The 18,573-nt window shown below is 40.5% G+C and overlaps 1 protein-coding gene across 1 annotated transcript in view; it reads left to right on the top strand.

Annotated features, from left to right (window-relative positions):
* Positions 1-18,573, top strand: part of Ryr2 (ryanodine receptor 2) — a 401,257-nt gene that overhangs the window by 9,330 nt on the left and 373,354 nt on the right. The window lies entirely within an intron of this gene.

Genomic DNA, 18,573 nt, shown 5'->3' with positions numbered 1-18,573 from the left:
CAGGACCTTAGTATTGGGAAGCTCTCCTGACACTATTATCTTCCCATCCCAAAGCTGCCAGTCTGTGGCACTAAGACCTGAATTTGAAGAACAACACTTTTGTGCTAGGGGCTTTCAGGCTTCTTCCTTTCTAGATCTCAGAGTGTGGCTTAGCTGTAGGCACATAGCAGCCAGTGGAGCTGGCTTGGCAGCTTTTTCTGGGAAGAGCCAGAGAGTAAATATTTTAGATATCTTGGGTCATGTTTTCTTCTCAACTCCGACATTTAGCCCCAAAGCAGCTGTAGACAGTATGCAAATAGATAAGCCTGGCTGTGAGCCTAAAAATTGTATGGATGGGCACTGAAATGTGAATTTCAGACATTTTGCCTCTGTGTGTGGTTGTCTTGTATATGTATGAATATATGTACATACAATGTGTGTGTACATGCAGGTGGAGGCCAGAAGTCAAGGTCAGCTGTCTTCTCCTGTGACTCTTTAACTTCTTTCTTTGTGTAGGGTCTGTCTCACTGAACCAGGAGTTCACTGATTGACTGGGCTGACTGTCCAGTGAGCTGGAAGATTCCTCCAGTGGCTGCTTCCCCTGTGCTGGGATTGCAGGCCCGTGCTGTTGCTCCAGATCTTTATGGTCTCCTGGGGATCTGAACCCAGGTCCGCATGCTTTCATGGCAAGCACTGAGGTATCTCTCCAGACTACCTCCACCACACACACAAAGAAGAAACTATTCCTATTTCATGAGTTGTAAAAAGAAAAGATGCAGTGGTCGTATCTGGTGCATGGCTACGTCTGGTCTAATATATAGGAAGCATTGTATTTCTCAAGAAGCAGCTGGAACAAATGCCATAAGACTAATACTCAAAAGTATGACAGAGGACAACTTTCATGTCAGCTAAGAATTCTCATCTTATCATAAAGCCAAGAGAGAAAGAAACCTTCTGGCTTGTAGTGTTAGCAGACTTTATGTCAGTAGACGCATAGGGCTTGATGGATCTTCTACACGGATGGCAATTAATGAGTTAGGTTTTTGAAATTTGAAAGAGACTAAATGGATAAAATTTGGGTTGTATATTATAAATAGAGTGTGGTGCAGAAGCAAGCAAGTGCCAAGTGTTCTACTGAAGAGTATAGTGAGTCTTCAGACTCCCTGTCTCCAGTGTGTTAATTGAAAGACAAGGAACAGTGGACACTTCTTGAATACTGCATTGCATATCATATGCTCAGCATATTGGTTTGGTACTTTGAGACATGCTTCTACATTCCCCAAAGTATAAACAGCCCAGTTCAGTTTTTCTGGAAACAAAACAAAACTCTGTGCCTTTGAATATGCTCTGCTTTCCTCTCTTTCTAGAACATCCTGGCATACACTTCACTTGAAGGAAGTGGACTCCTCTTTTATTCAGCTGTTAGGCACAACTTCCTTTGTAAAGCCTTCCTACATCTGTAGTGCATACTCCTTCTTTCTGAAGAGCATGCTGGCAGAGATAGCCACTCACCTGTCTCATCTCAGGAACTAACATACTTTTGAGGGAAGTAGATGCTCAATAAATATATATTGATTTTTAATCATCTTTCAATCTTTAGACCCATAACAATACTTACATTATTCTGAAAGTTCATCAGTTCATTTAGCTTTTAAAAGCTTCTCTTATTTTCTCTATAGCACATAGAGCTAGCACACAGAGACAGCACACAGAGATTATTGTCCTGCTTTGTGGAATTAATTGAGTATCTTTAGCATGAACTGAGTAAACACACTTGTGGCTACAGTAATGCTTGGTACAGTGTACTTAGATTGATATTTAACTTGCTTCTTGGTATAAAGAATGAATCTCTATTTCATACTTACACATAATGTGAAGAATCAAAGGCTTTACAGAAAAATCCTGAAAATAGATAATTGTAAAAGTTCCATGGTTAAAATGCTAAGATCTTTTGCTAGTATAACTTTCTAATATCTTTCCATAAAAAATATTTCAGCTGCAGACATTGGTATGTAGTAATGAAGATCATGAAATTACATTTTAATACAAAATGGAACAATCCTTTTGAAAACTAGTTTGTTATTTCTGATAAAATTAAACTTTTATGCCCTAGCCTGGCAATCCATTCTTGATTATCTATCCAAGAGTTATTTATCTGCTTCTACTCAGGGTCTTGTACCAGTGTGTTTAGGCATTTTTTTTTTTACATAACAGCATCAAATTAAGAAGCAACCAAAATTGCTATTAACTGGTAAGGGGATATTATGTAGTCAGAAAAGAATGGATTATTCATTTGTTTCTATAATTACTAGGGTACTGTGACTCAGGGCTTCAAATATCCTAGTCATGGATTTTCAGCACCGAGTGACATCTCCAACTCCAGACTTATTAATCTGTACAACACAGAATCCTTAGATAAAAAGACAAAACTAACACCTAAGAAACACATAAACAACAACAACAACAACAGGGACCCAAATGTATCTCTGCTGGTAAAGCAGTTGAACATGAAGAGTTGGGAGAAGTAGATGGGAATTTGTTGTAGAGATATATAGATGTGTTTCTTCCATAAAATAGATGAACACATTGTACTTTGCAATTTGGTAGTGAAATGATAGTAGAAAAGTCAGAAAATGTATCAGATTGTGTGGTTTAATTGGTAAAGTTTATTGCTTGTGAAGTATAGTTAAATAAAACTGATTTAAAAAAAAAGTTCCAAGAATCACAAACACCAAAGCAAAAACAAACTTTTATTTCACAACATTAAAAGGAAAAACAACTGGATATCGACAGACATTGTAATACATAAGACAATCAAGCAAAACAACTGGACAAAGCTCAGATTGTAAACAGGGTTTTCAATTGTGCATGCAAAATATGAGGATTTCACTCTAGAGAATAAACAGAAGTCTTCTGTGAATTCATAATGAAAAAGAATCTAAGTAGAAAAAACACTATAAGCATTTGTGTCTCCAAGAGAGGTAGCTCACATAGCTTCCCAAATATTGAAAAATGTTTGGTATTGTTTGGGGTGTTCAATGAGAAAGGAATACCACATTGTAATGAATTATGCATGACACTGGCAAAAGGTTGCAAGGGTGGCTATGTAACATGGTGATAATGGGTATTCTCATACATCTCTGATAGGACTGTAAACCCATAAAACCTTTTTAGACACACACACACACACACACACACACACACACACACACACACACACACACTTTTGTGAATGTTTACCATGTATTTGACAATCCCCACCTTCCTGTTATTCTCCAACTCCTCCCTGACCCTCACTTCATTCCCCTCCCATGCTTTCTTTTCTGTAGCTTAATGAATTCAATTAGTTCTGCTTGTATACATGGGAGTTCGAGGCCATACACTGGAGTGTGGGCAACCACCTACTAGGGGCCATGGCCCCTGAACAAAACCCTACCTATCCTTACCCAGCAGCCATGAAATGCCGATATCCCCTCAACTAGAGATGAGGTCTCTTGAGCCCCTCCCCTAGCCACACTGGAACATTGACCTGCTTAATCTTGTACCAGTTTTGTGCATGCAACCACAGTTTCTGTGAGTTCATGTATGTCTTATCTAGAAGACACACTGTGAAGCAGTGTTCCCAAATCTCTGGCTCCTACAGCTTTCCATCTTCTCTTCCACAATATCCTCTGAGCCTTGTGAGGGTGAGGTTGCAATATAGCTGTTTCATAGAGGGCTAAACACTCCACAAACACTTATAGATGCTCCTAGAAACATATTTGTCCTGGACCAGCTTGCTCAATGTGTGATCATGGAAACATGCACATACATGTTGATGTCAATTTATTTGCAATTGTAAAGCAAGATCTAGTAGAGGGGACAAGACCAACTGATGATGACATCAAATGCTAGTGAAGCTGTGGAGCAGTGGGAACTCTTGTCTGTTCTGGTGAGAAGGCAGATAGAACAGGCATGTAAGAGGACAGTGTAACACCTTTACATCAGTTAAGCATGTCCTCACTATATGATTCAGTCATTACTGTCCTTGAGCAAATGACTTGAAATATAAGGTTCTGTAAATACCTACACTTGAATACTAATAGATGCTTACCTAAGTTACAGTTCTCCAACCTTGGAAGCAGCCAGTATGTCTTTCAGTAGGTGAACACCCATACAGTGGGGGTTGGATTTTGAGCTAGAAAGAAAGGAGCCGTTGATCTGAGAGAATTTGTGAAGGAACCTCCAATTCACAAAGAAGTTAGTCTGAAAATGATTACACCCTGTGTGTTGCCAGCTACACGATATTCTAGAAAAGGTAAAATTGTGGGGACAATAAATAGATCAGAGGTTGCTTGGGGTTCTTAGGGTTTACAGGAGGCACACAGGGGCTTGGGCAGTGGCACTGGTCTGTTGGTGAGGTGCAAGTGATGGTAGTAGAGAATACATGGGACCTGTCTCCACCTTCTTCCTAGTGTTATTGTGAATATAAAATTACTATAGAAAATTAATCCACTTAGAATAAAAACTAAGCAATCAACAGCTACTTCTAACTATTCACCAGGGGGAATTCACCAGGGAGTGTATTTAAGTCATGCACATTGAAACCATAATCACACATGTCAACAGTAATCCACTCAAAAGTTAACCCACAGTGTTTATAGACATATGCCTTGTTATACTCTGTATGTTACGTTAATATATGCAAGATAATTCTATATAAGCAGTTAGGATATGCATATATCAATATCTGAATAAGTATACATAATTGTAAGCAGTAATTTCAGCAGAAATTATGGCATTCCTTCAGGATGGAATGAAATCAAGTCTGGGCACTTAGTTTGCTTCATTTCTGTATAAAAAGACTTAATCTTTAGCTGGCTGTTAGGACATAGATGATGATTACAGAATCATTTATGTGTGTATGTGTATGCACATTTTAGGGATACTTATGTATATGTGTAGCTGAGTGCTGTGCCTACCAAGGCTGGAAGAGGGCATGAGGTGCCCTGGCATTAGAGCTACAGGCAGTTCTGAGTCACCTGACACGCATGCTGGGAGCCAGACTTGGGTCCTCTCCAAGAGCAGCAAGTACTTTTAACTGCTGAGCTGCTGCTTCAGCTCCATTTAAAAGAGGCTATGGACAATGATGTGTGATTTGCAGCTGGATGTTTTTAAATGAGGAACACTCAAATAATAAATCTAGGGAGCTCTAATAACATATATACATATATATTTGCAGTATTGGATTTACACTTTCAAGGTTGCACCTTCAAAGCCTCTAGAAGAAATTATTTTACTGGAATTGTGTTGCAGTTCCAAGCTTAGTATTGAGGTAAGGGAGCTGACTTGCTGAAAAGAAATAGAACCAAGAAGAGCTGAGGAGATTTGTACTAGAGCCTACTCTGCAACATGGAGTCCTAGCAGGCTGTTGTTTGAGCTCACTCCCTGTCCTGGTTACTATAACCTGAAGTTTACTCCAGCATTTTAACTAAAAGCCCCAATTTGCACAAAGCCCATGACTAAGTCAGTGTTTCAGAGCTGATAAGAGAAACATGAAATAGAGCCTTTCTTTGATTGTCTCTCACACATTTGACATAGCATTTTATATACCAGGTGGATGGAGGCCTGTCTCGGTATATATCTGGCATTTCTCCAGGGACACTAATAAAGCATCCTATGGCTTAGCTTAGTTTTAACACTCTTTACCTTGGGATGACCTCAGATCATATGTATTGAGAGCTCAGTCTCACAAGATGTGATGTTGTCAGATGCCAGGTTCCAGCATCAGGCTGACACTGATGCATCTGAGGGTTACCCAGGCTCTTTCCGTAAGCTAGAATGACTCTCACAGATCAGATAGTGTCTTCACTGATATTTCAAAATTAATTTTTGGTTTTTATTCTTTGGTGCTTTCATGTATATATGTAACAAATTTATATGTAATGTTTTTACCCCCATGACCTTTTGCCCCCTTCCCACCAAAACTCTTCTTCCTAGCAAGTCCCCCTCCTTTACGTCATAGACACATACAGTGCTACTGGGAACAGATGTTCAAAACAGAAACCTGTGAAGAACATTCATGACCAAACTATAGCAGTCAACAACATAATATTGTGACTTAGTGTTGTGGTCAAAGAATGCAAAAAGGGTATTGAGTAACTTTACAATTCCTTTACTCTAGGAATTCTGACCACAGGTACAGTGACTCTGAGAGAGTGGAAGTGATGCATGACAAGTCTTACTGTATTTGTAGCACCTGCTGTACTGCCAGTTCACACCTTAGTGACCAGTGCCCCTGATACATACAGACCGATCTTCTCACCACAGAGTTAGCTAATCACATCCTTCACAGTTTCAGTTTACCCACAAATTACCTTGGTGGTTTCAGATTTAGGAAATAGTATAAAACCATTAGGGTGGAAGAATTAAATCTAAGCTTACCAGAAGCATCAATACTGGAACAAGGATGCCTCCAGTTAAAATTTCAGCACTTGCTGGGTGTGGTGGCACACATCTGTAGTCCCAGCTCTAAGGAGTCAAGTGGATTTCTGAGTTTGAGGCCATTCTGGTCTACCTAGTGAGTTCTGGGTAGCTAGGGCTACATTTAGAGACCTTGCTTCAAAAAACAAAACCAGACAAATGAACAGACTAACAAAAAATGAATCAAAATAAAAATTCCAGCTTCTTATATATTTTTCTTTTCAAAGATTTATTTTATTTTTAAAATTGGTGTGTGTGTGTGTGTGTGTGTGTGTGTGTGTGTGTGTGTGTGTGTGTGTGTGTGTATGAGTGCGGTTGCCTGTAGAGTCCAGAAGGGGGAATTAGATCTCCCTGGGGCTGGAATTCTGGGGGTTGTAAGAGGTCCAACAGTGCTGTGAGCTGAATACAGATCCTTAGCAGGAGTAGTTAGTAGGCACTCTTAACTTCTGAACCATCTCTTCAGTCCCAACTGTCTGTCTCGCTGCTTCCTTCCTTCCTTCCTTCCTTCCTTCCTTCCTTCCTTCCTTCCTTCCTTCCTAATTTATGTCTTTCTTCCTTTCTTTTGCATCTATGTGGAATTATCTCTGTAATTCTATCCAGAGTATGAGACGAGAAGATTCTAACAGGTTTTACATATTCTCATGTGAAAACACATAAAGAAAGGAAAGAGATTCCATCATTAAATTAGTATTTACTATCGTGAATTCTATTTGGTCTTAATACTAAAAACCCGGAGTTAGATATAGGGGTTAATGCTGAAAGATCAGAGAAGCAGAGCAGCCAGCCACTAGTTCTTACCTCTACCAAGTCCTTAGACCAAAGAATCCATCCTGTTCCTATGAATCATCAGACTGGATGCCTTCTCTAGGAATCCTCAGACTGAATGCAATGAGCTCCTCCCCCTTATATTCCTCTATTCTTCTCTCTGCCCAACCATGTCACTCCTGTCTCCACCTCCCTAGTGCTGGCATTAAGGGTGTGAGCCACCACTGCTTGGCCTCTGTGGCTATTAGTGGTTTAGCTCCACACTCTGATCTTCAGGCAAGCTTTATTTGTTAGATCACCAACAAAATACACCACATTTTCTGCCCAGTTTATCCTTTTCTTGGTTGGTCTGAATGATATTTGGCTACATAACATCCATTGTGTAAGTGACCTAAGGATTTTTGCTGCTGGTGAGTGGCAATTCCACACTTGGAATATGTCTGATTTTATTGTATAGCAACAAAATACCCATCTGCACTGGCAGGAATCTGTTAAGAGCGAGCTCCTTTGTGAACTAAGTTGACAAATGTCAAGTTCTCAGAACAGTCACAGGCAGACTAAGCAGAAACTTTGTGATGGTATTTGTACTAGCTGGTTTTGTGTCAACTTGACACAAGCTAGAGCCATCAGAGAGGAAGGAGCCTCGATTGAGAAAATGTCTTCATAATGTAGTGGGACTCTTTGTCAGGACCATTGGCTCCCCAATAATGACATGGAGACTTATTATTAATTATGAAAGCTTGGCTGATGACTTGGGTTTGTTTCTAACTATTTCTTATAACTTAAATTAACTTATATCTTTTAGTCTACTTTCTGCCTTGTGGCTTTATTACTTCATCTCCGTAATGCCCATCTTGATTGCTCTGCATCTGGCTGGCAACCCTGTCTTTTTCTTCCCAGCATTCTCTCTGCCTCGAAAATCCTGCTTAGCTATTAGCTGTTTAGCTTGTTAAAGCAATCATAGTGCCATATCTTCACATAGTGTAAAGGGGTATTCCATAACACTATAAGTCCAGCTGTAGGCATTATCTTAATTAGTGATCAGTGGGGGAGGGCCCAGGCCCAGCCCATTATGGGTGGTGCCATCTCTGGGCTGATAGTCCTGGCTTCTATAAGAAAGCAGGCTTAGCAAGTCAAGGAGCAGGCTAGTAAGCAGCATCCCTCCATAGCCTCTTCATCAGCTTGTGCCTCAAGTTTCCTGCCCTGCTTGAGTTCCTGTCCTGACTTCTTTAGGTGATGAACAGCAATGTGGAAATGCAAGCCAAATAAACATTTTCTTCTCCAACTTGTTTTTTGGTCATGGTCATTTGTTACAGCAATAGAAACCCTAACCAAGATAGAATTACTATTATTTATGAGAAACATTTTAGTTCTGGTCAGTTTAGTTTAGATCTGCTCAAAAGCACACAACACATGAGAGTCTGTGGAGAAACACACATTGAATACTGCATTAGTAAAGAACACGTGAAAAAAAATCAAATATCTGAGCTTCCCCTCACCCCGCCCCCAGTTTTGACCATTGCACTATGAGGAGTCAGACTTTGACAATAGCTATAACTGACATGGCCTTGTCCCCAGGCATTCAAGTCTCTTGGGAGGACATATGTGAGTTTATGATGTTAATTGCATCTCTTGCCTATGGATCTGTGCCTCAAAATAGAGGCTATTGTTCTTGTGAGGTTATCAGGGTCTGTGAGAACTATGGAACTAAGGACAAGAGCTAGGGATTTAGCTAAGAGGTAGAGCACTTGCCTAGCATGCTCAAGGCTGTGAGCTGAATTCCAGAAAGTCAAGCAAACAATAAAAACCTTCTTATGGGAACTAAGTATTTGAACACCTAGTTGGAGTGTATGTAACATGTACTATCCTTGAGAAAGTATTTCAGTCCTTCTTTGGGGCCTTTATTGGTGGAAGATAGACTCTGAGGTGTTATGGAAAATTTAGCATAAACTGGAAATGGTTTTGTGTCAGCTCCTCTCTCCCTTTCTTCCTCCCATTTCCTCTCCCCCTGCCTTCCCCTCCTCGCCCCACATCTCCCTTTCCCCTTTCTCTATCTCCCTGTTCCCTCCCTCCTCCCCTTCTCTCCTCTCTCTACTCTTTCTTCATTTACTTGACTTTTCTCTTTTCTGGCTGTCTACCAGATTTCCAGGAGTGTCTGGACCAGATCACAGTGTTCTACTGCAAATATAATTCTCAGTTCTTTTGAGAGATGACACAGAGAGCTTAATAGCTAAGATTCCATTCAGAAGGATGATTAGTCAGCAAAAAGATGCCCCATATTTCAATGTGCATTTCTTGAAGGCCAGTTGCTCTCACAGGTCTTGGTCTGTCAGCTCTAAAAGCCAGATTTACTTTTGTGCCAGAGGTGACTTTACACTCTGCTCAAAGCATGTGAATGCGTACAAGTTCAACATTACAAAGAGGGTAAAACAAAAGGCACATCTCAGGCAGCTCTACTGTGCTTTGGGTTACCTGTGCTATGAAAAGGCATTATTATTTGATTGAATGTGTCATTTCCATAGGAGCAGTGTAAGCTCATTAGTGTTGGAGGTGCATGAAATTAAGAAGGGCTAATCAGCAGGATGCTTAAAGGGGATACTGATTCTGTTGTGTTCAGGCAGAGACGCAGGTGGTTCATCCAGTTGCTATCACATCACCTGGGCTGCTCCACTTTTGTTTCTGTGGCCTGGCACTGGGTTATGAAGGAATCGACATTAGCTTCTCCAGGAAATGAGGTTAAACTAATTTTTTAACAGGAATTTTTCTCAGGCCCAGAAGTGTGCTTCATTCTTCTTTCATCAACCACAAATACAAACGGGTATAATATGGAAGAAATGAATATAAATTGTGTTTAGCTTAGGGAATTTGGATGGATACTGTAATGGAGGATATTACTAGCTGTCTTTTTAAAAAATCTGGTTGTGCAAGAGTATGAATGGCACATATACTGAGGTCAGAGGACAGCCTGTTTGAATTGGTTCTCTCCTTCAACTGTGTGTGTTCCAGGCATTGAACTAAAATTGCTAGGCTTGGTGAAAAGTGCCTTCACCCACTGAGCCATTTCACTTGCCCTGATACTTTCTTTTGTACAATTGAAGGTGGTAGTTTCTTATATTGTCACTTCCATCTGTCATTGCTATGATACAGAAAATCCCGTCTTTTCTAGAACTTCTGAAATAGAATCCTTTCCTGTTACTTCTACTAAATTTTTTCTAACTATGCCTGGCAATATCTTAGTCATCAGACTCACAGTCTCTGCCTTCTTCACCCTGTTTGACCTCACTCTTGAATTTGCTCCTTTAAAAATGGGGTGTACCCTTCTTCTGTGATTGTCAACCTGCCTACTGCATTTTCTTGCTTCTTCGTCTTTGTGTGTGTATGCCTGTGTGCACATGCATATACATGCATGGAGCCCAGAGGCTGTGGTCAGTTCTCTTCCTCAGTAACTCTCTGCTGTCCCTGGAGTTCACCGATGCAGTTGACCTAGCTGCTCAGCAAATTCCAGAGATCCTCTGGTCTCTTTACCTACCCTTCATCTAGCATCACCTAGCCTGCTGGCACTTCAGCACGGGAGGCAGTCACATCTCCTCCTGGACCAGACAGACATCGCTCTATCATGTCTGATAAGATCCCATGAAGACCGGCATTTATTCCAAAGCCTAGGGTGTCCTCAACATGATGCATCACCACTTTCCTCAAATGACTATCCTTTATGATCTCCAGTTCAGTCAATAGCGGTCCCTGCTTAGCAGCATTTTAGGTGTCAAATTCTGGATTAATGCCTGGTTTCTGTATTACCTTCTCTGTCCTATTGCTTTCAGTTCTGTTTCCCTCTCCATTAATACCATACCTCAGAGTTTTAGCACATGAATCTTTGGCATGTTGATGGGGGCTCCTCTTAAACTTTGTTCAAGTCAGAGCAGTAGATAGGTTCTAAATTTAGAGCATTCTTGTGGCTTTATCAAGACCCTGTGTCCAACACTTCCCCTCAATGTCTGATGTGTTAAAATGAATGGAAGTGGAATGATGAGTTTTCATGAATTGATGTATCTTGTCTACAATGAAAATCTTGCATTACTGAGTGGATCAAGTCAAACAGCTTTTTGCTATTTTCTGTCAAACATCGTGAAAGCAAGAGCAGGCCAGCCTATCTCAGAAGAATCCTGCTAGTGGTTAGATCCTTTCAAAGGCACATGGTCTGTGTTAAGTCACCTAGGCGCTCTGACCAAGCCTGATAGGAAAGTGAGAAGTATAAAAGCTTAAGCTTAGATGCATGCAGATATATAAATTGTTGGTTATCTAAAAATATATTCATTTCTCACCAATGCTATTGTGAATGATGTTTTGTCCCCAGTTCCATCTCATATTGTATTAGTAGTTTATAAATTGAATTTTGTGCTTCTGGAGAGATGGCTCAGTAGTTAAGAGTGCTTGTTGCTCTTACAGAGAACCAGAGTTCAGTTCTCAGCACCCATGTTAGAGAACTCACAAATGTTGGTAACTCCAGCTGTGGGGCATCTGGAGCCCTTTTCTGGCCTCTGAGGGCACTTGTACACACGAGGTACACACAGATCTACACATATACACATAAAGAAAGTTGAATTTTGTGTGTTGATCTCTGCCTTATTTATTAGGAGTATTAGATTCATGTGTGTTACCTGGGCCTCCAACTGTGCATGATTATGTGTAGATTCAGTTTCATTTCTTTTCTGATATATACCTATCTTTATCTTTTCTTGACTCTCCTTCTTTTCTTTCTTCATTTAATTGTATAATTCTCATGACATAATTTCTTGTCTTAGAACCCATTTGTCTCTGAATGATACTGATAATAGCTTTCCCAGCCTTCTCAGGGTTGATTTTCATGTACATACATATTTTATAAATTATTCTTATACATGTCTCTTTGTGACTCTCATTTTGTGGGATGTGTCTTGTAGGGGTTTCAGAGTTAGATCATGTTTTTTAAAAATCCTATTTGAAAAAAATCCTCTGTATTTTGGTTAGAATTTTTAGAATATGCACATTTAATGTAAATATCAACATTTTTACTAACATTTGCCACTTGTCATTATTTTTATTTAACAAATACTTTTATTTATGTGTGTGCACATAAATTATATGTGTGCATGCATGTGGGTGCATTCAGCGCTCACAAAGTCCAGAAGAGGGTGTTGGATTCCCTGGAGCTGAAGTTACAGGTCGATATGGGCTGCCTGATCTCGGGTCCTCTATTAGAGCAGCAATCACTCTTGACTGCTGAGCCATTTCCCCAGCCCCTTGTCATTACTTTTTATGGCTGGTACATGTATCAAACTTTAGTTTTTAAGTGAGCCTGTGTGATTTACTGATTCCTCCCTCTCTCTATCTTCCCCCTTCCTACCCTCTCTCTGATCTTTCCCTCACCCCTCCTCTCCATCCTTTAGTTCTGCATCTACTCTGTTCCCTACCCTTTCTCTGTACAGAGTATGAAATAATGGGCTATGGCTCTGTGTGAAAGATCATATTACAGATGGTTACATGTGTATATGTTTTTATATATTTATTTGTATGTCATACTCAAGCTACTCTTCCCCAACTTTATTTTCTCTTTTGGTGCTGGGGCATGAACCAACCATGTGAGGTAGGAATTTTCCCACTGAAGTATACACCAAAGTTGTCTTCCATTGTTAAGCTATATTTGTAAGAGAGTAGTAGCTGCTTTTAAGTGCTTTCCTACTAAGTCCAAGTCAGAGATTAGTTTTCCTGATCATTTTATCACTGAGGGCTAGATTGTACTTGCATTTTTGTCTATGCCAAAATTTTGAGTTAGAGCTGTACATTTTAGAAAATACAGCAATTCCAAGTTCAGGTACTTCCCTATTAAAGGTTGCTTTTGCTAGATTTTTATATGCAGTTTTCAGTGTTGAGTAAATTTCCTGGGTTAAAATTTTAATCTGTTGACATTAACATTCCTGGTCAAAATTTCAAAGGTTCTTTAGAAGAATTTCCTAGGTGAGTCCTTCTTTGCAAGTAGCTTTGAGTTCAGAACTGAAGAGATTGTGTGCCATCTTAAGCAGAAAGGAATCCACACCCTGTAAGTGGATCTTCTGTGTATGGGTGAGAGAATACGAGTGTTACAACTGATGGTTGTCTGCAGGCCATCTGTGTGTCTCACATGTGTGATTTCAGTGAAGATTTATGGGGTCAGGCCTATGAGACATCGGGCCTCCCTACACTTGCCACCTTCACACTATGCCTACTGTGGCAACTCCTTGGACAGGTGTCACAGTTGCTGGTCCTCACAGCCTACCTAGCTGGTGCCTTGCTTTTTGACAGACCTACTTATCTACTGAGTAAGAGGTGTCATGGGGGGAGGTGGCAGAGGCAGGGGCAGCTGATTCCAGGAAGGAACAACACAGATATTCAGCAGCCATCTAAGCCACAGATACTCTCACATCCTTAAGTGGATTCACATTCTCTGAAAGTGTGAGATGTTTATTTATCCATTTATTGTCATTTTTATTCAGTTTTCTATTTTAGACAGTGGATACAATAGCCTTCTCTTGCAGCCATAGAAAGGAATTCCCCATTTTTTCTTTAATGTGTCCTCAGTTGAACTTTAAAAATATGTATGAGTGTATATGTACATATATATGTACACACTTACAAATATACATAGTATATATATTCTATACATACATGACACACACACACATACATATATATTGTGGATCATATTCTTCATGTATCTATCTCCTTAAGGTATCTTCCTAAAATAGCCCTTTTAAAAGATTTATGTGTATGAATATTTTGTCTGCACATATGTATGTGTACCATGTCTGTCCAGTGTCCTTATAGGTCAGGTTCCATGAAATTGGAGTTACTGATGGTTGTGAGCCACCATATGGGTGCCAGGAACTGAACCATGATCCTCTGTGAGAACAGGTGCTCTTAAACTCTGAGCTACCTTGGTTTCTTTATGTCACCATTTTATGTTACCAGTGACCCGGGTTTCTAGTCTGTGAGACTTAAAATGACCCCAGAGTTGCACAGGTCTCTCAAATTTAGTCAAAGAAAATCAAGTGTTCAGAAGTAGTTCCAAGTTTAATTCCAACAGAACAGGTGACGCCTCTAAGCGCCTCTAAGCTAACCTGTCTATTCTGCCTTGTTTGCATTGTACTTCCACTCTGTCCCTCTCCCATCAAGATTCTTCACCCAGAAAACACTGCCTCTTCCACAGCAATGGTGACTCTCTTGGGTATCAGATAACTCTGCAGCATAACTGACCACAAAGGATGGCTGTTTCCATGCCTGACACTCCTGTTCCTGTTTGTTCTTTCTCAGAAGGCTGGTCCCTGGTCATGACCTTCTAAAATGGCTCTGGTTTCAGAGTCCCAAGTTGAGGCAATGTACCTATGAATGGGTTCTGCCTGAATCTCCTTTGCACAAAATTCCTGTGAGATGTCATTACTGTGGTCCACAATTTTCTCAGGAGTCACCATCAAGCTTATTTGTGATTCATGGTTTGCTGCGATGTTCATTAGACAGAGCCGAGGTCTTTCTGATCCTAATGTTCGACAGCTTCTGTGCCTTGTGTTATTTTCCCTTTTCTTATCTCTATATTACTATGACAAGGCCAGATGCTTGATACATATGCAGTCATTAAAACCCTAGCCTTTGAGCAGCATGTGAAATGGCCTTGTGGTCAATTAAGCTGTTTGAACAACAGCCATGGGCCTAACATTTTCACTCATTATTATGTCCTTTCCATTTATTTACTCATTTCTTTATTTATTTACTCAAACTGTGTGTGTGTTGCCTTTCACAACTTCATGGATGCTAGTCAGTAATGACTCCCATTCAAGATGCATGTGAACAGAATTTACATGATACAATATCACTGTGTTGATATTAAAGAAAGAGAGGCATGTGGGAAGGACTTTGACATATTTCTAGTTTTGCATGGGTACAGTTGGTCTTTGATATTTTAATAATAGTTTCAAAAAGTAGCTTGCTCTATCCATGTACTCTTAGATTTGAAAGATACTGTATTATGGATTCAACTATGGTTCTGCAGCACCATGAAGTCCTTGGGTGTTGTGTTATAAAAGATGGATACTGAGGAGTGGAAACCCTTTGAACCTCCACTAATTCACTGGAGAGTTTCATAATTAAGAGCTAAATTGGCACAGCTGTGGCCTTTGAGGTAGTAATGTCCTGCTAATCATCCCTTATTTAAACCTGCTAATGCCTCTCTCCTACCTGGACCCTGTTGTGGTTCAGAAGGACAAGTTCAATGCCTCCAGCTTTTGTGAACAATCTCAATGCCTGGGGATACCCAGGTTTATCAGCTTCATTAATTAGCAAACATGTACCCTTGTCTGTCAAAGAGGTGACATGCAGAACTCACTGACACAGGAACAATCTTTACTTTGCCAAGGTGATCATACTAACTTCTGGGGTAGGGAGGAATGGAGGGGAAGAGAATAGAACAAAAGGGGATGAGGAGGTGGCTCCATGGGCAAAGTATTTGCTGTGAAAGTGTGAAGGCCTGAGTTCAGGTGCCTAGCCCCTGTGTTAAAAACCAGATGTTATGGCATGTGTGTATAATATTATGTGTGAGGGTCTGAGACAGGATCACCAGAGATCACTGGCCAATAATCTAGTATCAATCTGTGAGCTCCAGGTTTAAGGAGAGATCCTGTCTCAAAAAAAATAATGTGGAAAGTGATGGAAATGGATGTCAGCCTCTGACTTCATGTATCCACACATACACATGCACACACATTAACATACAGTTATCCACACAATTAAAAATAGACTTTAAAAGACCTGGAATGATGAACATCCATAGAAAAGTGAAAATCTTGTAATAGTATTTCCAGGCTGGCACTATGGCAGGGTATCATGACTGAGAGGTTTTGAAGCCATAGAGAAAGGAAAACAGGAGCTGGGATTTTTGTGTATTCTGCCTTGTATTTCCCTCCCACAGTGTGTAGGTCACTGATCACGAGACCAGAGTTATAGTGTCACCGAGGGAATGTAGACACATCAGAACAATGCTTTCACCAGCTGGTGAGTGAAAGCTTGCTGAGTCTGTGTGTCCAGTGAGTACATTAGCAGCAGCAACTCTATTGTGCTAAGTTGATGCCCCTGTAATGCAGGGAGGAGCTGACCATCAGTGGTCATGGTACTTTGCCAAAAGCTGTTCAGCAGATGGGTGGCCAAGCACTGATGAGCCTGCCTCAGCCACAGGCCATCTGTTCCATCTTAGAGTGTGCTGTGGGTATCTTCCTATGTCTTGGCCAACCAGAAGCTTCTCTCTTAATTTGCACCTCTGAGATTCTGAGCTTTCATGTGAATGTGGGCTTTTCTTAAAATGGAGAGATAAAATTATATTTTATTGGCATTTCTTTTCAGCATAGAAGACAGATTTTTTAAAAGCTTGAGTCTCAGTGATTCTTTGGAGGAGGAGTGTTCTTCAGTCCATAGATAGGAAGCCCAAGCATTTTCCCATATGGCTTTTGGCTGGCTACCTATCAGACTGAATTCAGAGTCCCTTCTTTTCTCTTTGCTGTCAAGCTATCAAGATTGAAAACAGCATCCATTTTTAAAACACATTTCTGAGTTGCTTCCATGTTACCCTGGAGGTCGCTTGAGGCACACTGAAAGGAGGTATAAAAGTTAAACGTGCTCTTCTGCCTTCTTGACGGAACCCAGGATTCCTAACAGAAAACCAAAATGAGAAGAACTCACTGCCCGAGCTAAAACTGTCTCCATCCCTACATACATTTGTTTAGCTTTCTGGGAACAGATGAAGTTACATATAAATAAATAAAAATAAGATGAAAAAGTGCAGCACACACTTATATGCAGACAGGAGCCAAATCCCCATGTCCCAAGTTGGAGGCAAAATATGTGTGGGGGTAGGGAGGGGCAGCTCTGCTGAAGTGGGAGTGGGGGTAGCTGTCATCTCCAGCTACAGGAATATAAATTTTTATCCCACACAGAAGAAAAAACTTGTGTCAATGAATGTTTCATATCAATTCATATTCTGTTTGCTTAATTCCAGTATTAATTTGAAGCAAGTGTTGTTTCTCTATCTTTTTAATATTTTTGTAATCATCCGGATGCTTGGTAGTTTAGAAATGAATCATTGACATCTGGAAAAACCCGGGTTCTAAAACAGGCGTTAAACATTTTGTAATTCTGCAGCTTTGGAACAGTAGCTTAACTTCTCTTTTGTCTAGTCAAAATTACTGTTGTTTCGACCCTGGCCATGTGACACACACAGAGTTCCAAGTGCCAAGTGTCTGAGTGGATGGTCTATGAGGAACAGATATTTTCCTCAGTCAGTTCAAAGTGTGTTAGATGGTGTGTGTGGGGGGGCGGGGGTTGGCTGTCATCTGTTGAAGTGAGGACTGGGGAATTGTCTTTCATCTACTGAAGTGCTTGCTGTGCAGAGGACCTGAGTTTTATCCCTTTGAAACTGTGGGAAAATGAGCCAGACGTGGTGGTGCACACTTGCCATCCAGTGATGGAGAGGCAGAGATAGGAGGATCTGTGGGAGCTTAGACTACTTGGAGAATTGCAGGCCAAAGAGAGACCCTGTCTCAATAAAGAAAAGGTAGGTGTGTGTGTGTGTGTGTGTGGGGACTGGAGAGATAGCTCAGCAGTTAAGAGCACTTGCTGTTTTTGCAGAGGACTTGGGCTTGGTGCCCAGCACCCATGTGGCAGCTCACAACCATCAATAGCCCCAGTTCCAGGAAATCAAATGCCCCTTTCTGACCTCTGAGCACACTGGGAACACGCATGATGCACACACATAGGTACAGGCAAAACGTAACAAAAATGTAAAGTAAAAATAATAACTAAGTCTTGAAAGAGTTGAGAACTGATTAGTATTTTATTTTCTTTTAACTTCATTTTTTTTCTTTTTACATGGTGGATAAGTGAATTCAACTTTCTGTATTAAACTAGCAAGAACCATTAAAAAAAATAAAAAAATAAAAAAAATTGATAGTGAAAGTGTGAAACCCTGACCGAAGCTCCATGGCTTCTTAATGACCACTTGAACAGTATAGAAGTTCTTGGGGATATGGAATTTGGGGCTTGGCAAGTGTTTGAGTGGCTACCTTAAATCAGCTGAACCATGTTGTGTATGTGAGTTGATGAGAATAAAGTAATTTTATTTAAGAATACTTTTTTTAAGTAGACAGCATCTGAAGATAGTCTGTTGACGTATGACCTCCATACATGTGTGCACATACATTCTTCTGCACCAGCACACACACAGGCATACATATGCATGCGTTCACAGACTCATAAGTCAGTACAATACATCCTACATGGGGGAGAGGATGGTGAGAGGTGACAAGGAGGAAG

The sequence above is a fragment of the Cricetulus griseus genome, chromosome 3, assembly GCF_003668045.3.
Source record: "Cricetulus griseus strain 17A/GY chromosome 3, alternate assembly CriGri-PICRH-1.0, whole genome shotgun sequence".
In the NCBI taxonomy this organism is placed as follows: Eukaryota; Metazoa; Chordata; class Mammalia; order Rodentia; family Cricetidae; genus Cricetulus; species Cricetulus griseus.
This window is presented reverse-complemented; position numbering and strand designations above follow the sequence as displayed.